The sequence below is a fragment of the Anomaloglossus baeobatrachus genome, chromosome 4, assembly GCF_048569485.1.
Source record: "Anomaloglossus baeobatrachus isolate aAnoBae1 chromosome 4, aAnoBae1.hap1, whole genome shotgun sequence".
Taxonomy (NCBI): domain Eukaryota; kingdom Metazoa; phylum Chordata; class Amphibia; order Anura; family Aromobatidae; genus Anomaloglossus; species Anomaloglossus baeobatrachus.
The window spans coordinates 635140535-635157957 of NC_134356.1; the positions used below are offsets into that span (position 1 = coordinate 635140535).

The 17423-nt window shown below is 48.3% G+C and overlaps 1 protein-coding gene across 6 annotated transcripts in view; it reads left to right on the forward strand.

Annotated features, from left to right (window-relative positions):
* Positions 1 to 17423, forward strand: part of ANK1 (ankyrin 1) — a 412403-nt gene that overhangs the window by 19395 nt on the left and 375585 nt on the right. The gene's annotated exons all lie outside the window — the stretch shown is intronic.

Sequence of the window (17423 nt, forward strand, 5' to 3'; positions counted from 1 at the left end):
CGATATCGCTAGCGAGCGTACCTGCCCCCATCGGTTGTGCGTCACGGGCAAATCGCTGCCCGTGGCGCACAACATCGCTAACACCCGTCACACGGACTTACCTTCCCTGCGACGTCACTCTGGCCGGCGATCCGCCTCCTTTCTAAGGGGGAGGTTCGTGCGGCGTCACAGCGACGTCACACGGCAGCCGTCCAATACAAGCGGAGGGGCGGAGATGAGCGGCCGGAACATGCCGCCCACCTCCTTCCTTCCTCATTGCCGGTGGACGCAGGTAAGGAGATGTTCGTCGTTCCTGCGGTGTCACACACAGCGATGTGTACTGCCGCAGGAACGACGAACAACATCGTACCTGCAGCAGCAACGATATTTGGGAAAGGAGCAACGTGTCAACGAGCAACGATTTTTCACGTTTTTGCGATCATTGATCGTCGCTCCTTGGTGTCACACGCTGCGATGTCGCTAACGGCGCCGAATGTGCGTCACTAACGACGTGACCCCGACGATATATCGTTAGCGATGTCACTGCGTGTCAAGCACCCTAAAGTTCTTCATCAGCCCAAGTTGTATGTGGCGGAAGGAAAACTTTTTCTGGAGCTACCAGAGGCTGATGAAGGACTCCTTTCTTCCAGTAATCAAACTGTTTCTTGGTGGCCACTGTGTTTTTGTGAAATGTTTTTTGCGGTCTCTGATGTCCCATCCGCAGAGAAAACAACAAAACTTTGTAAAGCCGAGCTGTAACTCAAGTATCAAGGCTATTACCTTCAGATCACCACAAATATTCCACTCGTAGTTTTCGTAACGGATTTTTGACAGCAGAAGGCGCATATTTTGATATGTTTATTTCAGACTTGCTGCATAAGCAAGAGGAACAGATGGATTTTTGTTGCCATTATGTAGAAGTTCCACTTTTAAACTGTTTTTTTGAAGAGTCTATATCAATCCCAGCACCTAAAAAACAAAAGGAATTTATGAAGGAGCAATGTAGGCTAAATTTATTGGAAAAACCAAGTATATGGAAAATTGGTGTTCAATAGAAAAATTCTGATTGCAGATTTGGAATCAGCACATGAAAATGATCTAAGGACAACCAACAGTATTCTTCTACCAAAATCTTTGTTGATCAGTTATGGATCCTGTGTTATCAACTACAGTGAGGAGCAAAAGGGTAACAATGTTTTGATTTTTTTTTTTACTCTATATCTCACTATCTACTACAGCTTTGAACATGAGATGATCTTCATTTTAGAGACAATCATCTTGGCTAGCTCATATATAAACTTGACTTGCAGATATTTACCATATGATTAGTTATGCAGATTCTTGTCACATCAAAAAATTTAATTTAGTATTTTGTAAATCCACCTTTGGCTTTCACCACTGCCTGAAGCCTTTTGGACTCTATCAGATTCAAGTATGTCTCAACCGAAATCTGATTCCAGGTGTTTTCTACACGTTCCCAATGTTGGTATATACTGGTTGGCTCACTTGAGGGTGTATACTGCTTTTTCTTCAACTCTGCCCACAAGTGTTTGATTGGGTTGAGGTCTGGGACTGTGGGAACAATTCAGCTCCTCTACTTAATTTTCATTGAACCATTTCTTCACCAATCTCGCAGTATGCTTTGGCTCATTGTACTGCTGGGAACACTTTGTCGTCCTTTTCATATCCATAGTACCCGAGTGTATGAAGTAACTCGTCTAGTAGGATACTCATATGTAGCTCAGTATTGAGACAAAAACTGATCCTGGTCAAGTATTCAACGCCTCAGGCTTTGAAACACCCCCATATCATCAGCCTTCCTCCACCCAACTTGACAGGTCCTTCAATTTTTCAATCCGTTGGCCTCTTTTCCCCCTGTTTCTTCCAGACTCACTTGGCCCCGTCAGAGCCTAGTCTCTTGTCTTTCCTATCATTGCTTCAAATCACCCGATTCCAATCTTCTACTTTCCAGTTTTTGTAATTTTTTTGCAAACTTGAGCCGACACTTCTCATGACGATATCCAAGACAAGGTTTCTTCACCTTTTTCCGGCCACTATTCCAGACTTGTGTAACGTGTATCGCTCGGTGCTTCCATGGACGTCAGCGATCTCACTATTATGTTTAATATATCTTTATTATTTCGTAAATGCAAGACAACTAAGACATTTCAACAATAAACAATTGGAATACCGGAGTGAGGCAGGAAAAGTGTAATACTATTGTATGTACTGAGGATTTCGATTGCGTTAGGGCAATGACAACCAGAGACGGGTTCTTGGTGCAAAAGACGTTTATAATATGTAACCGCAATATGTACACAGAACAGAATATACACAGTAATATGTAACCGCAATATGTACACAGAACAGAATATACACAGTGGAACATAAACACAGTAAATACCTGCCGGGTTCTGAGCAAAGGAGAATTCCCGGGGCCGCGCACTGGACTCCCCCAGGGAGACCGCCAGAAGCGAACCCCTATACAGGGGCTGTTCGGCAATCACCCCAGAAGGCCCAAATGCACAGCAGCCGGGACACAAAAGGGCAACAGGTATAGTCCAAAAAATGTCCGTACGTGATGTGAGTCCTAGGGTGGATATGAACGGAAGGGACCGGGCAGAAGTGCCGACCAGAGACAGCAGACAGAGTCCGAGCACAGTTGGATGAGAGGTGAAGTCCAGAGCTGGTGTCGGGTGTTTCAACCGGATCCAAACAGCAATCAGGAGATGAGAGCAGCAGGGCAGGAGTAGACAGGAAGCAGTATACTCAGGCAACTAGACTAAGCTTAGGGGCGGGCTTTTAAACAGATGAACAGGAAGTAGGGCAACTGAACAGAATACTCCATGTTAACAAAGGGCAAGATCCTTCAGAAGCAAACTGGAAATCCCGGAACTCTGACAAAAAGTATCCTCCAGATACATATTACAGCTTCAGATTCACCATATAGATGGGGGGTTCTTCAATACATTATCTTAATAGTTAAGCGGGGTTTACACGTTGCAACATCGCTAGCGATTGCTAGCGATGTCGCGTGCGATAGCACCCGCCCCCGTCGGTGGCACGATATGTGGTGATCGCTGCCGTAGCGAACATTATCACTACGGCAGCGTCACACGTATATACCTTGTCAGCTGTGACAGCCGAACAATCCCTCCCTCAAGGGAGAGGTGCATTCGGCGTCACAGCGACGTCACTGCGGCGTCACTAAGCGGCCGGCCAATAGAAGCGGAGATGAGCGGGACGTAACATCACGTCCACCTCCTTCCTTCCGCATTGCCGGTGGAGGTGTACCGCCCCGGGGCTCGGCCGGCTGCCGAGCCGCTCGGATCCGTGCTCGTCGGTGGGTGGCTCGAGCTCTTCCACGGACCCGGGGGGTCACATCGCTCTGAAAGGGGATTGACGCTACACGTAGGGACTTTGGTGGGGAGTTCCACGGTCGGGGCCGCGGTGGTTTGCAGGGGATTTAAGTTCGTGATGCCACCCACGGGTTGTGGTGAATAGATGACACCACCGCTGCCGGTGACTAGGCGCCTGGGGACGGTGTTGCGCAGCTTGGTGTCGACCCCCTCCGTGGGTAGGGGGATGATGGTCATGGGGGTCCGAAGGGAGGTGCTGAGGTGAGGGGATGGATGTGTCCTGGGTGCCGGTGTGATGCGGCGCGGTGCGCGGCCCGAAGGCACTGGTGTACTCACTATGATACAACACACTGGAGTCTCTGGTAAACTAACGGGATGATGAACAGTGCCCGCAGCCAGCTGCAGCTTCCCCTTAACAGGTTGGTGGTTTCCGCCTTTCTCCTGCACCTCTTTAATGTAGATGTTATGACTCCTATGCCTAAGCAACGGTAGTCCGCTCCCCGGCTTGCTGTGTGTCGGGAGTGCCCTGTTTGCCCGCAGACGCTGGCCCTTTGGCGGTGGCTTTACCCTAATGGTTTGGCTGTTGTCTTCAGTCGGGTCTTGTGTGGGAAAGGTCTTAAAGTCCAGTCCTCAATCAGTTGATTCGACTTAGCCTAGTGGTTTCTGGGCCTCGTACTGGGTCTGAGTACCCCTCCTGGTGCTCCGGTTTCCAATCGGTTCCCCGGTTCGGTACCGGCGGGTCACCACCCGACCCCGGTCCCTACGGTTCCACCGGCTGTAATCCCAGCTCCTGCAGGCGGCCACCACCGTCTGCCTCTTTGCCAGTGGTGCCTGGGCTCCAACCCAGACACCAAGTGTAGTCTTTGGCAGGCCTGGGCACAGGTCTGCCCTTGAACTTGACTCTCCTCACTCTCTGTCAAGACTCCACTCTCAACTAAACTGTTTTCCTGACTCCGGGCCTGTGAAATCCTCGGTGGGCGGAGCCAACCACCTGGCTCCGCCCCCCTGGTGTGGACATCAAACTCGGAGGGTGGTGACAAAGATATATAGGTTGGCTAGTGTCACCTTTCTAAGGGGAGGGGGTGTGTGTGTGCATGGGACTACCTGGGACGACCTGACTAGGCCCGGGCATCACAGAGGCAGGTAGGGAGACGTTCGTCGCTCCTGCGGTGTCACACATAGCGATATGTGATGCCGCAGAAACGATGAACAACATCGTAACGGCAGCAGCAACGATATTAAGGAAATGAGCGACGTGTCAACGAGAAACGATTTTTCACGTTTTTGTGCTCGTTGATCGTCACTCATTGGTGTCACACACTGCGATGTCGGTAACGGCGCCGGATGTGCATCACTAACGATGTAACCCCGACGATATATCGTTACCGATATCGTAGCGTGTAAAGCACCCTTTAGTTTACTAGCATTCAGGAAATTTAACATAGGTGGGCCTCATCCCGTCCACCTTTGATCTGTGTAATAGTTGGCCAAGTACCATTCAGGTGGATGTCATCTGCCCGAATAGGCCACTCCTGTACGTCTTGAACGAAGTGTGTATAAGTATGAAAACTCAAAATAAGGGAAAGGAACTCCCACACTCCGGCAGCAAGGTCTCCAAGACTTGTTAACTCATTTCTGCACAGTGAATGGGTGTGGGAAGAGATAAGAATAGAAAGTAGAAAGAGGGATAAAGATAGAGAGTAGAGAGAGAAGTATGAAGGAAAGAACCATGACAGAACACTTTATTTCCCCATAACCAAGGCACCCCAGACCAAGTTAGATCGTCATGTAGCAAACCATGCCGAATCTGTCCTATCATCAAACGGCCTCAACTCCTCCAGGCACCGCAATGAGTCCATGGCCTCCACTCAATCCACCCTTTTCAACATGTACGATGATCTCCAGTGCCTGGCTATAACCTTCCGCATTGATACTGTAAAGTATGAGAGGAGACCTTTCCGGATTTTGGGAACAGAACCTGAAAACGTGAACAACAGAACTATCGCCAGGGAGAGTATTACCAATTCATGCATAAGATGATTATTAAGGGAGAAAACATCATCCCAAAGCTTCCTGACTTCCGGACAGGACCACCAAATGTGTAGCATTGAGCCCGGTGACTGCTGACGTCCCCAGCAACATCTGGGACTTCTGGATAGATCTTGTGCAGTTTAGCAGGTGTTCTATACATCTAGATAATATTTTAAAATTTAGTTCTTGTATCCTACAGGATATTCTTATTTTGTGCGTCAATGCAAATGTTTTAGCCCACTGTTCCCCAGAGAAAACCCGGCCCAGATCCCTCTGCCAATGAACCACATAGTCAGGCAGGTCCCTACCCACATCTCGGGACACCATGGTGTTATAGATCACGGAGACCGTGTGCGCTGTTACCTCCTGTAACATACACAACTGTTCAAATGAAGTCAAATACCCATCTGTCTTAGATCAAGGAGTCTATAAAACTGTGAAGTTGGAGATATTGGAACCAATGTCCTAGCTCCATCCTTCTATCACCCAGTAAGGAGACTAACGATGTGCAGCTCACGTGGGACACTACATCTCTAATGCGTGGAACCCCCTTTGTGAACACAGGAATAAGAGTGGGATAAGACTCACTCAGCCAACATGGAAACCGAGGGTTGCCCACTAAAGATGTCAATGGTCCCAGGCTTCTAGTCAAACCAAATCTCCTATTGACACTCCACCACACATCGACTAATTAACTAAGGATTGGAGATATGCCTATGTCCTCAAGGTTCTCTCTTTGGGGGAGAGCCAAAAAATTCCTTGTGCTGTAGTCGGGGCTAAATCATGTTCTATCTCCACCATCAACTTTTTATCTTTATTATGTAGAAGATCCATAATACAGTTACGCCTTAAAATCAGGCAATCCCATCCCCTCTTCCCACCACGATCTGGTTAATAATGAGTGTTTCAGACGTGACTTAGTGCCATGCCTGACAAAATGCCTCACCATCTTTTTCAGTCTAAGGAAGAAAGTCTCGCCTATGTTGAATGGGATGGTCTGGAAAAAGTATAGGATTTTTGGTAAAATGTCCACTTTAACCAAATTGATTCTGCCAAACCACGAAATGGGAAGGTTGTGCCACGCTGTGACGTTCCTTTGTATAGTGATCTCACTATTATGAAGCAGACGAGCCGCCTCCACTGTCAGGTTTGTCTCACCAGAACTGATAGACCTTGTGATGAGCCGACTTGTTGACTCCGATATTTTGTCTGGACGTCACCTCTTGGCTTTTGATTGGATGGATAGACTTCATATCATATTCTTCCAACTGTCATGGCCTCACATGATGCAGTTTGGCAATTTTATTGGCAAAGAGACCTCTATCGATGAGCTGGAAGATGCTGTTTCTCTTTTCTTGGGAAATCTTCATGGCTGCTCCTCGATTCAAACAAATTCAACCCAATTACACACTGAGCTATTAGAGAATGTGAGAACAGGTTGTAATGTGTAGTATACAGGGAGAAAAAGATTTTTCAAACACCAAGAGCAAAACAGTAACAATGCAGTGACATGACAAGAATCTGAAATACTAATCATATGACAAATAGTTACAAGTCAAATTTATGCATGAGATAGCCAAGATGATTGCCTATTAAATGAAGGTCGTCTCACGCTCAAAGCTGTAGTGGAGTGTTTCTCAACTCCAGTCCTCAGGACCCACCAACAGATCATGTTTTCAGGTTTTCCTCAATGTTAGACAAGGAATGATTCCATCACTTGTGAAACATTAAGGAAAACCTGATGAGGAAAACCTGAAAACGTGATCTGTTGGGGGGTCTTGAGGACTGGAGTTGAGAAACACTGTTGTAGTGGATGGTGAGATATGGAGCCTGAACGTCAAAAGTACAAAGCATCGTTACCCTCTTGCTCGTCAGTGAATATGTAAAAGTATTTGTCAGTTATTGTACAGGAGGGGGAGGAGGTAAGCTGTAACACCACCAATGTAAATAATAGACCCTGTGTTTTCTATTGTATGTAGAGGTGTTAATCTATCAATGTACAGGAGGAGGAGGTGAGCTGTGATATCACCTTGTGAATGGTGGATCCTGTGTTAGCCATTTATTGGCCATTGTAATCCTGCTTTTGATATTTACGATGTGACTGCTGAGAATTGATCATTACAGATCAGGAAGCGTCACCCAAATATTAAATTAATGCTAGAGTAAAAACTGCAAGATTTCAAGATTTTTTCATATATTTTATAGAGGTGGCAAGGATAATTGAAAAAAAACAACAATTTCTTCACATATGTTTATTTTTTAACAAATGTGATCTATTAATGGCACAACTCCTAATTCTAAGAATGTAATAAATGATTACTGTATGTTTTGGATCATAAAATGCACTTGTTAATGAGAAAACTCTTGCTAAAAAAGTGCACGACTTTGAAATCGAAGACAGTTTCATATCATATAACAGAAGCCCAGCACATTGTCCTCTCCTCCTTATGCCTGACACTGATCAGTGTGATCGGTGCAAGGCAGGAGAGAAAACGTCCAGCATCTGCACACCTTATTAAGCTGAAGAGATGCGGCAGGTCCAGTCTAAGAACTGAGTGTGTGTGGATGTAGCAGAGTTGTGTGTGTCGATTTAGCAGAGCTGCGTTTGTGTTGATGTAGCGCAACTGTGTATGTGGGCACATGGTAGGGTTGTGTGTGTGTGTGTGTAGCAGAGCTGTGTGTGTATGTAGCAGAGCTGTTTGTGTAGTAGAGCTGTGTGTTTCAGAGCTGTGTGTGTACATGTAGCAGAGCTGTGTGTAGCAGAACTGTGTGTGTGTATGTAGCAGAGCTGTGCGTATGTAGCAGAGCTGTATGTGTATGTAGCAGACCTGTGTGTATATAGCAGAGCTGTGTGTGTAGTAGAGCTGTGTGTATATGTAGCAGAACTGTGTGTATGTAGCAGAGCTGTATGTGTATGTAGCAGAGCTGTATGTGTATGTAGCAGACCTGTGTGTGTATATAGCAGAGCTGTGTGTGTAGTAGTGCTGTGTGTATATGTAGCAGAACTGTGTGTATGTAGCAGAGCTGTACGTGTATGTAGCAGAGCTGTATGTGTATGTAGCAGAGCTGTGTGTATATAGAAGGGCTGTGTGTAGTAAAGCTGTGTGTGTATTAGAGCTGTATGTAGCAGAACTGTGTGTGTATGTAGCAGAGTTGTGTGTAGCAGAGCTGTGTGTATGTAGCAGAGGTGTGTGTATGTAGCAGAGCTGTGTGTGTAGTAAAGCTGTATGTGTAGTAGAGCTGTGTATGTAGTAGAGCTGTATGTAGTACAGCTGTGTGTATGTCGCAGAGCTGTATGTGTATGTAGCAGAGCTGCGTGTGTATTGGAGCTGTATGTAGCAGAACTGTGTGTATTTAGCAGAGCTGTGTGTATGTAGCAGAGCTATGTGTAGCAGAGCTGTGTGTATGTAGCAGAGCTGTGTGTGTAGTAAAGATGTGTGTGTGTAGTAGAGCTGTATGTAGTAGAGCTGTGTGTGTATGTAACAGAGCTATGTGTGTATATAACAGAGCTGTGTGTGTATGTGTGCCGCCCCCGCGACAGCCGACGGGCTGCTCGGATCCGGATCCGCAGTGGCTCGAGGAGTCTCCAGACCCGAGGCAGGGTTGCGCGGCCTCTCGAAATAAAAAGGGGTGTTGTTTTGGATAGTGTTCGTGACGCCACCCACGGTGTGTGGTAACATGAGGGACCACCGCTGCCGGTTTGGGGAGCCCGGGGACGCTGGTGTGTGGCAGCTGAAGTTGTTAACCCCTCCGTGGGCAGGGGAGTGGTGTCCCGGTGATGGATAGCGTGGGGAACCCGTCGGGTGCAAGGGGGGTAACGCGTACTCACACAGTCCAAAGTCACTGATGCTGACACCAGATAAACCAAACTCTTGAGCACTCTGTGGTCCTTGGACGGGCACACTGGGTCCGTGTCCTCTTGGTGTTGCCTGTTGACCTGAAGCCTTGTCCCTTGGCACTGTGTGTCCTACGTGTGGATCCCTTACACTTGAAGCGTTTCGGGTCCCGCTCACCTGCGTGGCTAGCAGGGTGAACTTGCTCTCAGGGTTCACGCTTGGGATTTTCTGAACGGTTGTGGGAAGTCCTATCCCCCTCGTTGCCATAGTACCCCGATTCTGGAGTGGGTGGGGAACAGTTCCTGAAGATTCCGTTCCTGTCGGGTGAATTACTGGGCTGCGTGAAGCTACTTCCCAGCCTAGGGTCCGCGTACCACCTCGTGCCCTGGTCCCTGCCCGGTTGTAGCACAAGTCAGCCGGCCTGCTATCTGTAGCAGCACCGTGCTCCCTGCCACTACCCCCTGCAACCGGGGTTCCAGCTCCTTCTGGCCAAGCCAACGTCTGGCACCTGGGACGGGTACAGGAGCCCAGCTCCACAGCGTGACCTGGACTGTCACCACTGTCTCTCCTTCCACCTCCACTCTACAACTCTACAACTCACTAACTACACTGACACTTCTGCCCTCCTTCTACCATCCCTCCATCTGGGTGGCCCTATTCCCCTCAGGCTGCCCAATGGGTGGTTGGTGGGTGTGGTGCAGAGTGTTCCTCAGGATTTGTGTACACCTGTTGGTAGCAACACCAAAGTGACAGGACCCGTAACCAAGGAGGAGCGGGTACCATGCAGAAGGGCAGATTGCACGGCACCCTTGTGACGACCTGATAGGCCAGGGCGTCACATATGTAGCAGAGCTGTGTTTGTAGCAGAGCTATGTGTGTAGTAGAGCTGTATATGTAGCAGAACTGTGTGTGTGTATGTAGCAGAGCTGTGTGTGTGTGTGTGTGTGTAGCAGAGCTGTGCACGTAGCAAAGCTGTGTGTGTATGTAGCAGAGCTGTGTGTATGTACAGCAGAGCTGTGCATTCAGCAGTGTTGTGTATATGTGTGCACTGCAGAGAGTGTACATAGCTTTTATCTGCAGCATCAGTGTTATATGCATACAGCTTTCCAAAATTTCTCTATTCTACCCTTTTCTTCTCAAATCACACACCTTTCTTTGCACACTATTTTACTGTTTGTGCACAGATATAATCTATATACAGTCATATGAAAAAGTTTGCACATTATTGTCAAGAATCTGCTGATACTGAGTTGAATCCATGCGACCCTCAACTTTAACAAGATTCCCGTTGCCGGCATTGGCCACACAGCCCCAAAGCATGATGGAACCTCCACCAAATTTTACTGTGGGTAGCAAGTGCTTTTCTTGGAATGCCGTGTTTTTTTGCCTCCATGCATGACGCCTTTTTGTATGACCAAACAACTCAATCTTTGTTTCATCAGTCCACAGGACCTTCTTCCAAAATGTAACTGGCTTGTCCAAATGTGCTTTTGCTACCTCAGGTGACTCTGTTTGTGGCGTGCTTGCAGAAATGGCTTCTTTCGCATCACTCTCCCATACAGCTTCTCCTTGTGCAACGTGCGCTGTATTGTTGACTGATGCACATTGACACCATCTGCAGCAAGATGATGCTGCAGGTCTTTGGAGGTGGTCTGTGGATTGTCCTTGACTGTTCTCACCATTCTTCTTCTCTGCCTTTCTGATATTTTTCTTGGCCTGCCACTTCTGGGCTTAACAAGAACTGTACCTGTGTTCTTCCATTCCCTTACTATGCTCCTCACAGTGGAAACTGACAGTTTAAATCTCTGAGACAACTTTTTGTATCCTTCCCCTGAACAACTATGTTGAATAATCTTTGTTTTCAGATCATTTGAGAGTTGTTTTGAGGAGCCCATGATGCCACTCTTCATAGGAGATTCAAATAGGAGAACAACTTGCAAGTGGCCACCTTAAATACCTTTTCTCATGATTGGATACACCTGCCTATGAAGTTCAAAGCTCAATGAGGTTACAAAACCAATTTAGTGCTTCAGTAAGTCAGTAAAATGTAGTTAGGAGGGTTCAAATCAAGAAATTTATAAGGGTGCCCATACTTTTGCACCGGTCAAATTTTGTTTAAATGCAGATTGCACATTTTCTGTTAGTACAATAAACCTCATTTCAATCCAGAAATATTACTCAGTCCATCAGTTATTAGATATATGAAACTGAAATAGCTGCTGCAAAAACCCAAAGTGTTATGAAGAAAAAAGGTTAACATTAATAGGGGTGCCCAAACTTTTTCATATGACTGTATATTGTAGGGACTCTTCTTATACAGTACAATATTCATCTGGTAATGACAAACACTGTCCAGAGCTGCAATCAGAATTCTGCTGGATGTTCTTGTAAGCAGTTGTCAGACACAGGCCTCCCAGCGCGTCTGAACTCCTGTTATGCAGAGTGACAGGTATGACCCATTTAGAAGAGCAAAAAATTAAAACTCAGAGCATTTATAGAGACGCTGACACCCGACTATCTACAAACACCAGGAAAATCTGCAAAACGGTTGATAATCAGGTGGGAGCAAGTGAAAAATCATCACTATCGGGAGTAAACCGTCACTTGTGCACAGATGTCCTGCCGATACAGTGGCAGTCTATGGCTCAGAACGATCGCATTATCCGATGTGTAAACAGGCACGGGAATGACGACCAAACACCAGGTATATAACGGATCAGTGATCAGCCCATATAAACCTGACATTAGTTTCTTAAATATCAGATAACCATATACAGTATATCAGAAAAGTGAGTACACCCCTTACATTTTTGTATTTCATGATATCTTTTCATGGGACAACACTTGACGTATCTAAAAGGGATAATTGGGTCTCCCATGTACCAAAACACCTCTTAACCACTCTACTTGAAATAAAGACATAACAACTTTTTGGGCGAATGGCCACAGCTTTTATTTTAACAGTATACATGTATCAAAACTTGTGGCTCAGCATGCCACCCTCTTTAAACATAAACCGATACATGTATACCCTCCCAACTGGCAAACAACCGATAGGTCCGTCCAAGAAGCCAATAATCATCCTTATCCCCTGGCCGTAACATACCACTGGCCCAGAGGACCACCTCGGCTGTGTCCAACCAACCCAAGGTGTGGGGTACTAACGTTCCATCGTTAAAATACCCCTCCCCAGAACCTGCAGGACCTACGCCCACAAGTTCCCAATCCTGTCTGAAGCCACTACCCCTGAGTGACTTCAAACTCCCCACCGACTATCGGTGCTACCAGCCTCTAGGAACGGACCTATCCCCCCGCTGCGACAAACAAAGAAAACCACCATATAAACCTTTGGGGTTTTTTTTGTTTTTTTTTTCTTTTTTTTTTTTTTTATAATTTTTACGTTTTTTTTTTTTTTTATATATATTAAGGGCGGGTGGGCGGGCCAAACACGACTGGCACCAACGGCAAAAGAGGAGGTACTGCAATTAACTGCCCCTTATAAACCCCCCCCTTTTCTCCCCACCCCTCATGACCTCTGGCCCAATCCTCGCCGCTCACCAAACCACCAATCCCTTAATCCCTTACACAGCCCTATTCCCTCAACATTAACCCCTTCCTACCCTATACCCTCCCGATAGTCATGGGCTCATTCACCCCTATGGGGCTCATTGCCCATCTTGACGTATCTAAAAGGGATAATTGGGTCTCCCATGTACCAAAACACCTCTTAACCACTCTACTTGAAATAAAGACATAACAACTTTTTGGGCGAATGGCCACAGCTTTTATTTTAACAGTATACATGTATCAAAACTTGTGGCTCAGCATGCCACCCTCTTTAAACATAAACCGATACATGTATACCCTCCCAACTGGCAAACAACCGATAGGTCCGTCCAAGAAGCCAATAATCATCCTTATCCCCTGGCCGTAACATACCACTGGCCCAGAGGACCACCTCGGCTGTGTCCAACCAACCCAAGGTGTGGGGTACTAACGTTCCATCGTTAAAATACCCCTCCCCAGAACCTGCAGGACCTACGCCCACAAGTTCCCAATCCTGTCTGAAGCCACTACCCCTGAGTGACTTCATACTCCCCACCGACTATCGGTGCTCCCAGCCTCTAGGAACGGACCTATCCCCCCGCCACAGACCGGCCGCGTGACTCCTTACGTGGCCCGGGCCCCCCACACCCCCATGGCTTGCTCCAGACCATCCCGCAAACCAAGCATCCACAAGTCCAAGCCGATATCTGTGAGATGCACCCCATCTCTCCTCAAATATTGACCTGCCGACTCCTCCAATTCCTTATGTCGCACCACCAAGCCCCCATTCCGCGCCACAAACCGGCCAATCGCCCTATTCAATTTAATACGTGCCCTATTAATACGGTCGACCGACCTCCCAAAACGCCAATTTTCCCTAGCCACAATGTCCGACCATACGATAATAATACCCGGGAACGCTCTCCACAGGTGCAAAAGATCCAGCTTAATGTCCCTTTTTAGTTCCCTTGCTGTCCTCACCCCTAAATCATTCCCCCCCACATGCAAAATGAGAACATTAGGATCCTGGTCGATCCTGCTATAGTAAGCCACCTCTGGCCGAACTCTCCCCCAGGTCATGCCCCGAATCCCGATCCATTTGACCCGTGCATCCGTCCTCGCCACTCCAAGTTGCCGACCGTCGGGACGCACATCCGCCCGCAACGCTCCCCAGTGAACAAAGGAATGCCCGAGAATCCACACCAGGCACACACCTAAAAAATATAAAACCAAGAATAAACAGCAACTGAACGAAAACCATGTCTCACAATAAACACCTATTAACCCCCGTAATTCCAAACCAGCCGAGTCACTCCCCCTCACCCCTCAGCAGGTGAGGCCGTATGTACAAACGGAACCTGGACGACTCCAATCTCCCAATACGCCGGATACAATCATCACTCAAACCCCACCTGGCCGCCTCTGTCGCTGCCCCAATCCAAAAGGAGTGTGACCCATAGTCACCTGGCACCTCCCCTACTCGTGCCAACACAGTTTTTAAAACCGCAATAAACTGGAATCTGGACAGCGCAGAACCATCCATGTGTCTCAAGAAAACCCCAGGATAACCTCCCCTTATCTTCAAAAACTCCGTCACCTGCCCAACCGGGCACAATGGGTGTCCAGGTATCCCATACAAAACCACCAGGCGCCCACGCCCCACCTGGTCCATTTTGGAAAAACGTAATCGACATTCCACTCGATCAACTCCCAGCGTTACGTCTCCCAACAACAAACCTCCTACTACCTGCTTCGCCGGACTAACCAACTCGCCAATCCGAAAGGCCCCGAAAAAGGCCAACACAAATGCCACTGCAAACAACCTCTGTTCGTAAGGGGACACACATACTTCCCCCAAGCAGCCCACTAAACGCACCAACAATGGTAGCGATATCGGCCGCCTAGAGTCCCGCGACCGCACCCCTCTCCTAAAACCCTTCATGGCCTGCCGTACTAGAAAATCCTTCGTGGCATCCCGCACACCTTGCAACTTGAATAAAAAGGCCAAGGCTGACAAACGGTAACTCATTACCGATACGGACCGCCCCGCTGAAAAATCGCCACTAATCACCGCCAAAACCCCCACCACTCGGCCATTATAACCCGGCCCCATGAACTCCGATCCGCCTAACTCTTCCCACTCATTCCACACTGCCTGGTATCGGCACCAAGTAGCCTCAGACACCGATCTCCTAATGCCCTCCCAAGCTACGCCAAGGCTAGATCCCACAACCATTCCGGACATAGTGCTCCATCGTCGTCTGCTCCCGGCACCAGCCTTCTGAACCTGCGAAACTGAAACCGAGACAGCGCATCAGCCACTTCATTCTGAACCCCCGGCACATGCCTCGCCACAACACAAATGTTCAGTGCCAAGCAACGGAGCACCAGATGCCTCAGATACCCCACCACCGGGGGAGATTTTGCTGACAACGAATTGATCGAATGAACCACCGCCATATTATCACAATGCATGCAAACCTTTTTTCCCGAAAATTCAGAGCCCCACAGTTCGAGCGCCACTATGATCGGGAACAATTCCAGCAAAGCCAAATTCTTCACCAGCCCTTTCTCCTTCCATGCTTGTGGCCACTGTTCCACGCACCAATGAGTCTGGAAAATCGCTCCAAAACCCGTCGCCCCTGCCGCATCCGTAAACAGCTCAATCTGACTATTAGACATTGCCTTGCTCATCCACAGTGTCCTACCATTATACTTGTCTAAAAAGAATCCCAAACCAGCAGATCCCCTTTCATCAACCTCGTCACTCTGACAAAATGATTCGGCGCTGTCACCCCAGCAGTCGCGCTCGCCAATCTCCTATTAAATATGCGCCCCATCGGCATGATGCGACAGGCGAAATTCAATTTTCCCAAAACTGACTGCAACTCTCTCAGCTTCACCTTTTTAGCCTGGTATAATGACCGCACTGACGCTTTTAAATCCACCAACTTCCCTTCCGGCAAGCGGCATTCCATTGCCATTGTGTCGATTTCTATGCCCAAAAAGCATAAAGCAGTCACTGGCCGTTCCGTTTTGTCTTTTGCCAAAGGAATAACCAAACTCTGCGCTATCCGCTGCAACGTAAACAACAACAATGAACAAACCGAAGACCTTGCCGGCCTAACACAAAGGAAATCGTCCAAGTAATGGATCACGGAGTGCACCCCCGCCATGTCCCGGACTACCCATTCCACAAAAGAACTAAAAGCCTCGAAATAAGAACAAGAAATAGAACATCCCATGGGCAGGCAACGGTCCACATAAAACTCTCCCTCCCACATACATCCCAACAGATGCTGACTGTCCGGATGCACTGGGAGCAAGCGAAAAGCTGCCTCCACATCCGCTTTTGCCATCAGGGCCCCACGCCCGGCTGCCCGCACCAAATCCAAAGCTCTGTCAAAAGAAACATAACAAACCGCTGACAGCTCAGGTGATATCCCATCATTCACCGACAACCCAGCCGGGTAGGATAAATGATGTATGAGCCGAAATTTCTTCGGCTCTTTTTTGGGAACCACCCCCAATGGCGAAATCCGAAGATTGGAAAATGGTGGGTCCTGAAAGGGGCCCGCCATCCTCCCTAATTCAACCTCCTTGTCCAGCTTCTCTTTCACAACCTCCGGGTGTTCCCTTGCAGACCTCAAGTTACCCGGGCGAAAAACTGGGGCCCCAGATTCAAACGGAATCCGAAAACCCTCAGTAAAACCCTTCCTCAATAACTCGGCCGCCCGTACATCCGGATACCTACTTAAATAGGGAAGCATCGCCTCTACCCTCACCGGCGTCCTCCCTTTTTCCAGCCCCCTCCCCGGGCTTACCCTTCCCTTTCTTAAAGCACCTGGACACAGGATGGGAACCTCCACATCCGGAACACTCGTGCTTGAAACGGCACGAGGCCCCAAATTTACACTGTCCCTCATTGAATTGCCAGCAGGCTCCTTTTCTCTGACCCGCCGAAGACCCGTTGCTTGTACCCGAACCCCCGGCAGCCCCACGAAAGGGCTGAGCCGGGGCTGTCATTAACCTCATCCACAAGGAGATGTCCTTGTGGTCCCATTTTAGTCCGGCCCGCAGAGCCTTGCGCTGCCGAAACTGTTCGTCGTACCTCAACCAACCTAAACCGCCGTACACTCTATACGCCTCCCCAATCGAATCCATATACCCGAAAAGTGCGGAACAATGTTCCGGCTCCTTTTCCCCAATGACACTGGCTAAGATCGCAAAGGCCTGTAACCAGTTGGTAAATGTCCTGGGAATAAGCCTATACCTCCTCTTTTCCTCATCCTCCTTCTCCTTTTTTGAGTCGCTTGGCTTCACTTTATCCAAGTTAAATTTCTCAAGGGGAAGCAGGGAAAAAATTTCCACATACTCCCCTTTCCATATCTTCTCCCTCACCTCCTTTTTTAAATGCACCCCCAGCGGACTCTCGAAGCAAACGTATACCTCGCTCCGCGCCCTATCATCTAGCCGCACCACCTCATCCTCTTTCTCCTTTTCCTTCTCTTTTTCCCCGTCCTTCACCGCGTCCGACCCGGCCGCTACTCCTGCCACCTGCCCCGCTTCTGTCGTCACTGCAGCTCCCTGCGTAACAACACTCTGCGCCGCCACCACCGGCGGCACGCCACCCGAGGGACCCACCCAAGCCCCCGCCGGAGAACCAGACCCA